The sequence below is a fragment of the Eulemur rufifrons genome, chromosome 19, assembly GCF_041146395.1.
Source record: "Eulemur rufifrons isolate Redbay chromosome 19, OSU_ERuf_1, whole genome shotgun sequence".
In the NCBI taxonomy this organism is placed as follows: domain Eukaryota; kingdom Metazoa; phylum Chordata; class Mammalia; order Primates; family Lemuridae; genus Eulemur; species Eulemur rufifrons.
Window position 1 is genome coordinate 97,758,059 of NC_091001.1, and position 6,914 is coordinate 97,764,972.

Genomic DNA, 6,914 nt, shown 5'->3' on the forward strand with positions numbered 1-6,914 from the left:
ATATGAAACACTGACTAAATATTTAATGATATCTAGGAATTATTGTTAATACTTTAAGGTATAATGGATTGTGATTTTTTACAGAAGAGGTACATACTGAAATATTAATGTATAAAAATGACACATTTGAGATTTGCTTCAAAGTAATCCAGTAGGTGGGAGGTGAGGACTGGGTAGGATTATGGATTAAACAAGATTAGGGTTCATATACTTTTCTCTCTACTTTGTATATGATTGAAATTTTCCATAATAAAGTTTCTTTACAAACTCAATATTTATAAACCCCAGCCTTTCTTTCCTGAGTGAGGGAAAGTAGACTCAACAGCGCAAACAACTTTTGTTTATCTGTTTAAAGTCAAAATTCTCACTAGAGAGAAGAGGGGAATTGATTAAATATTTTCAAAGAAGACAAAACTGGTAAGGGAGAAAGCACAGAAGACTGGTAGGACTCAAGGCAGGATTTGAACTGCTTCTTTGCAGTAATGGTGCAACTGCATGTGACAACTGTGTGACCTCTAGCAACCTCTTCTCAACTTGAAAAAGATACCTGCCTAATACAACCTATAGTTACCCAAGCAACTTTACCTGCATATTTAGTTGATTTGGTCAACAGTTGCCCTTAATCAAGATGTGCAAGCTAATAAATGAGTATTTATTATGTTCTACGAAGTCCTACAAACCTGAGGAACATTTCTTGCTGAGGTTGAGGTTAAGCAACTTACCCGAAGTTACCAAGCAATTAATTGCCAATATTTAAACGCAGGTCTTTCTAACTGAAACGTATGCAGTTTTGTTGGTTGTTTTTTTTTTTTTTTGAGACAGAGTCTCACTGTGTTGCCCAGGCTAGAGTGCCGTGGCATCAGCCTAGCTCACAGCAACCTCAAACTCCTGGGCTCAAGCAATCCTACTGCCTCAGCCTCCCGAGTAGCTGGGACTATGGGCACGCGCCACCATGCCCAGCTAATTTTTTTTTCTACATATTTTTAATTGTCCAGCTAATTTCTTTCTGTTTTTTTAGTAGAGGTGGGATCTCACTCTTGCTCAGGCTGGTCTTGAATTCCTGAGCTCAAACCATCCTCCTGCCTCAACGTATGTAGTCTTTACCCTATGCCCTATGCTGTGGTGCCTAGTCACTAACTAAATGTATTTTTGTTAATGTTCTATTAGTCCTCCACTAAACAGCTTTAAATATCATTTGTAAAAACTGAAGAAATCATTGTATTTATATTACTCCTGTCTTCTCTTTCCTTCTCAATTTGTGTTAGTATTCACAACACTTAAATTCTGTCTCATGACCTTTTTTTCAGTCTGTCTTACAGTTAATAGATTCAGTGTTCACTGTCAGTTCTTCTGCTATTAATAATATTCCTTTAGTTCTTGCATATTTAAATATGTCTCTTGCCTCTATACTATGAAAATTGTCAAAATCAAAATGGAATCACTAATGTTAAGAAAACTCTGACAGCTGGGTCAGGTGGCTCACTCCTATAGTCCCAGCTACTCAGGAGGCTGAGGTGGGAGGATCATTTGAACCCAGGGGTTGAGGCTGCAGTGAGCTATGATCAAGACACTGCACTCCAGCCTGGTGACAGAGCAAGACTCTGTCTCTTAAAAAAAAAAAAAAAAAAAAAATCTAGTTTTCATCTGGAACCATGTGTTGATTGGGGGTGAGAGACTGGGAGACTGGATAACTGTCATGGTAGAATAATGTAAAAAGGATGATAAATATGGAATGAGAGAGAAAAATAGTTAACTTAAAGCAAGAAAATGAAAAGCTCAGATGCCAGAATGCTGGAGTCAAGGCATAAAAATACAGGGTCACCATTTTTAATAAATCCCATTCTGTCTGTAGCCCTCAAGTTCATAAACTGATCTTATTTTGTTAGTGCTTTTTTTTTTTTTTTTTTTTCAGGACAGGGTCTTGCTCTGCTGCCCAGGCTGGAGTGCAGTGGGGCAATCATAGCTCACTGCAGCCCCACATTCCTGGGCTCAAGCGATCCTCCTGCCTCAGCCTCCCAAACAGCTAGAACTGCAGGTGCATGCCACCACATCTGGCTAATTTTTCTTGTTTTTTGTAGAGATGGAGTCTTGCTATGTTGCTCAGGCTGGTCTCAAACTCCTGGCCTCATGTCATCCTCTGCCTTGGCCTCCCAAAGTGCTGGAATTACAGGTGTGAGCCCAGGCACCTGGCCCATAAATTGATCTTGTAAGTCACTGAATTGAAAGTCCAGTTGGATTAACAATGGACTGTTGCCAGTCTTTTATATGGAAGCTAGAGCATTGACTAGGAAAGAGGGGGCTCTTGGCAATTATATGTGTGTGGGGAACATATAGAACTAAAGAACTCAGACTCCACCAACTCTTTATTTTTTTAAATATTTTTTCTTTTTTTTAACATTTTTTTTCTTTTTTATTGCCCCATGTGTTCACAGGAACCACGAACTCCTTTAAAAAGGTTCCCATGGTGTCCCCTTTGCTTAAGGAAAACAGAATTCTGCTCTCCTATGCTCTATGTCCTACTATGTCTTCCTATGACCAGGATTCGAACTTAACATGTTTAGAATCAGAATCAGCAAGTGAGTAATCTATACCTAAAATGAGTTTTTAAATTTTCTAAAGAATTTTAAAAATTGGAAGAACCTGGGGAAGTTATGTAGGTGTGGATTGTAAGGGTTCATGACCCAAGGGAGCATACCTTAATTTAGGAACAAACCAAATGAATTGAGATGGGCAATCAGTAAGGAAGCAATAATTATTTTTATTGGATCTATTAGCAATATTTTGTAACTTCTGGGGGAAATACTTTTGCAGTAACTGTCAATACATAGTATTGCCATTGCTTAATGATCACAGACATTGAACTTAAAAATCAAATAAAGTTTGTTGCAGATGCTTTTCTTAGAGAAAACAATTCTTGAGTGCCTTCTTTGGTCTTCACCCTGAACGATTCCTGCTAGCAGATGACTTCCTCTGAAGTAGCCTCATTGTGTGTACCCTTTCACCAGTCAAGGATCAGGACCTGGGCTCCTTTGTTGCTGAAACCTTTTGAATGTGACAAAAGAGAAGAGTTGAGTGTGATACAGAAATGAGGGCATCGCAAGAGTGGAAGGAGTTCCCCAGCTAAGCTGAGCTGATCGCCCGAAGCCTGGTCCTGCCAGAGCTGAGTGACTCATCTCACAGAGACGTCTCCACCTAAAACCCCTGGTTCAACCTTTGCTCTCTCTGTCTGGATTCTGAAACATGTAGAGATTCAGGGACACAGCCAACCTTATTATAGATGGGGTAGGTCACTGATGTGTGATATCATTTGAGGAACCCCATATGGTCTGGGCTTTCAGATGTCAATGTGCTTGGAGTACTAATTTACACTAACATTGTTGTGATTTAGAAAATACTACATTCCTTTCTTCCCTTCTCTCTAAATCTCCATCCTCCACCTCACTACCAGCTGATGACCTTTTCACTTCATTGAGAGAATGAAAGTAAATAGAAGTAAACAATCTTCCTTCACAAAATCCACCGAGCTAGCTTCTTCTGTGTCCGTGTACTCTGCCTCCCCTCCTCGCACAATGGAGGGCTCGTCCTGCCCTCCACTTGAGCCCTGGATCCCACCTCTTCACCTCCTGAAGGACTCTCCCTTGCTCCTATGGCCCCTCCCTCTCCAGCATCATCAAATGTCCCTCTCTACCAGAGCGCTCCCATGGAAACATACATGTTAAATATCCAGCACCTGATAAAAACATTCCCTTGTCCCTACCCTCTCCAGCCCCCATCCCATATCTCTCTGCTCCCTTCATAGCAAAACTCCACAAAACGTTGCTTATTCTGTCTCCACATCCTCCCCATTCTCTCCTGAACCCACTCTAATCAAGCTTTCATTCCAGCTGCTCCACAGTAACCTCCATGATGAAAATCACCGATTACTTCTAAATCTCACTAAACACAAAGGATAATTCCCAGTCCTCATTTTACTTGTCCTCTTAGCAGCACTGCGACATGGGTGATCCTGCCCTCTTTTCTGAAACCCTTTCTTTACTGGGCTTCTGCAATACCACACTCTCCTGCTTCTCTCCCTGCCTCCCGAGCTGCTCGCTCCTCTCATGTTCCTTCACTGGCTCTGCCTCCTTTTCCCAGCCTCTAAATCTGGGAGCTCTGCAGGACTAGCCCTCAGCCCTCTGCTCTGCTGACACTCACTCCCAGGTGATCTCATGATGTCAGACAGCATCGATGCAAGATGGCTCTCAAATACCTGTCTGCACCCCAGTCTCCCCGAACTCCAGACTGGTACAGCCACCCGCCCACTTTACATTTCCTTTTGGGTGTTGAATAGACTTATAACAAGATACAAAAATGTATCTAATTTTAGTCTCAGTATCTCTTAAGGCGATAGAAGCTATGTTCCAAAGTGAAGAATGGAGTAGTGGGGTATCTGTCAGACGCTGAGAGCCAAAGGCAATCATAAGCAACCGGCAGGAAAAGAAATCAGCAGGGGAGAAAGTCCCAGCAACAGGAATTTTCTCTGAAGATGACTTGAAAGTGCCCCATGAGAGAAAACATTAGCTTTAAACCCCTGCCAAGCCTAGGGGATGCTTTACACTAAAATAGATCATCATAAAATTAGTACATAAGAACTTTCCTGCCCCTCATTATCTCTCTTTCCTCTTCTCACTGTTACTCTGAAAAGATCAGAACTCACAGTGGCATAAGGAATAAAAGAGTGAGATGGGGAAGAGAGAAGACTTCTACCTGCTCTTCGTTCTGGTAGCGCCAGCCTCAGTGGCCCCAAACAGAGCCGAGGGGACCTCACATGAAGACTGAAGTGCTGGTCATTATACCAGATTGGACGTGTTAATTACTGAACTGTGACTGTCTATAACCAGAAGACTTTATTTTCTTAGGGGCATTGAACTACCCCCAACAGAACAGGTTTAAATGGGCAGTTTAATTCAATTGCTTTAAATCATGGCCTACAAACTCTCCTGTATTGTAATTATAGGTATCTTGAATTTAACCAGCCCCAAACTGGATTATTCCTCACTTTTGCACTTCCTGCCCTCTCAGACTACCCCCGTTCAGTGAATTGGACCCTAAACCACCAGACCGCTCCGGACCGATTTCTTGCTGTCACTGGTTTCCATGTGCCTCTGAACGAGCTGTCAGCTCCTTCATTGTCACCTCCTCATGACCACCACTGGCTCCAGCCGCTTTGCTCTCACCTGGCCTCCCTGCTTCTGCTCTTGCCCGTGTCTTCAGTTCTCCATGCAGCAGCCTTTTTCTTTCTTTCTTTTTTTTTTTTTATTTCATCTTGTTATGGGGGATACAGAATTGCAGGTTACATACGTTGCTCCTGTACCGCCTTTCCCCCCAAGTCAGAGCTCCAGGCGTGTCTGTTCCCCAGGTAGTGCACGTTGCACCCATCATGTAGGTATATATCCCTCCCTTCCCCACCGCCTCCTTCCCGAGTCAGCACCTTCAAGTGTTACCACTCCCCAAACGGTGCGCAATGCACTCATTGTGTAGGCATACCTCCATCCCCTCCCCCACCCCCCACCTCAGTCTGATATCCGATTGGTGTCGTTCCCAGATTTGTATTTAGGTGATGTTCAGGGAAACCAATTTTCTGGTGAGTACATGTGATGCTTGTTTTTCCATTCTTGGGATACTTCACTTAATATAATGGGTTCCAACTCTCTCCAGGAGAACCACAGAGATGTCGTATCTTCATTGTTCCTTATAGCTGAGTACTTTTTCTTTTTTTTAAAATGTTAATTAGATCATATTTCTCCCCTACTCAAAACCTTTGAATGGCTTCCCCTCACACTGTGGATGTTAGTCCAACTCTTCATCATGGCCTCCAAGCCCCACACCTGCCTCCCCTCAGTCTCGCCTCTTGCCTTTCTCTCCACACTCACCTCACCGGCTCTTTCCTGCTGTTTCTTGAACATGTCAACCTTCACCTGCCCAGACACCTCCCCAGGGCTCTCTGTGCCTCAGTCCCTCAGTCCCTCACGTTGCTGCACAAATGTCTTCTCTGCAGAGACACTTTCTCTGTTCCCTCATCCATCCTCCACCCTCCTGCCCCCTTTCCCTGTTTTACTTTCCTCACTGCACTGATTACTAACTCACCTGATGTTAAATGTTTATGTGGTTGGTTATTGTCTGTCTCCCCCATCAAAATGTAAGCTCCACAAAATGAGAGATTTATCTGTTTGGTTTCCCACTGTGTCTCCAGCTCCTCCCACACCGCCTGCTCAGAGCTGGCGCTTGTTAACATTTTGAGGAAGAAGGCAGGCAAGCACATGGGAGGATGCCAAAACTGACAGTAAAAGGAGTTAAAACACAAAATAACGTTTTAATAAGTTTTCCTGAATGAGTGAAAAAAGTAGCTTCTTATCCTTTAGGGGTAGGAGTGGGGAAAGGGAGAGATGGGAAGGAAGGAAGACGGGAAGATTGTATACTCAGAAGACAGGCTGTTCACATACTGATTTCTAACTCTGGTGCTGGGGGCTGGGACTTCTCTCATCCACTCCTAAGAGAGGATGACTCCGGAGTGTTGGGACTTAGTGGGTGGAGAAGAGAACTGAAGGAGAAGCCTGACCTACACCTGGAAGCAGTAGGCTGGGCTGGATGAGTCAAATGGCCACCAGGGGTGGGAGGCTGGCAGGGGAGCCTCAGAGCAGATGGGGATGGCACGGACCTGGGGCTGCTACTCAGGAGCTGGAAGAACAACCACATCTGTACAGAGAGGACCTGAAAAGACACTGATCCCAGAATCCTGTGTAGGGCCTCTCCATGAGGACAGGGGCACAGCCGGCTCCCTGGCCTCTGGCTGGCCCCGTGGGTTCAGTATGAGTCCAGCCAACATGCCAAGGGGAAACGCGGGGGCGGCTCTTCTTTCTACCCCTCTGCTTGAG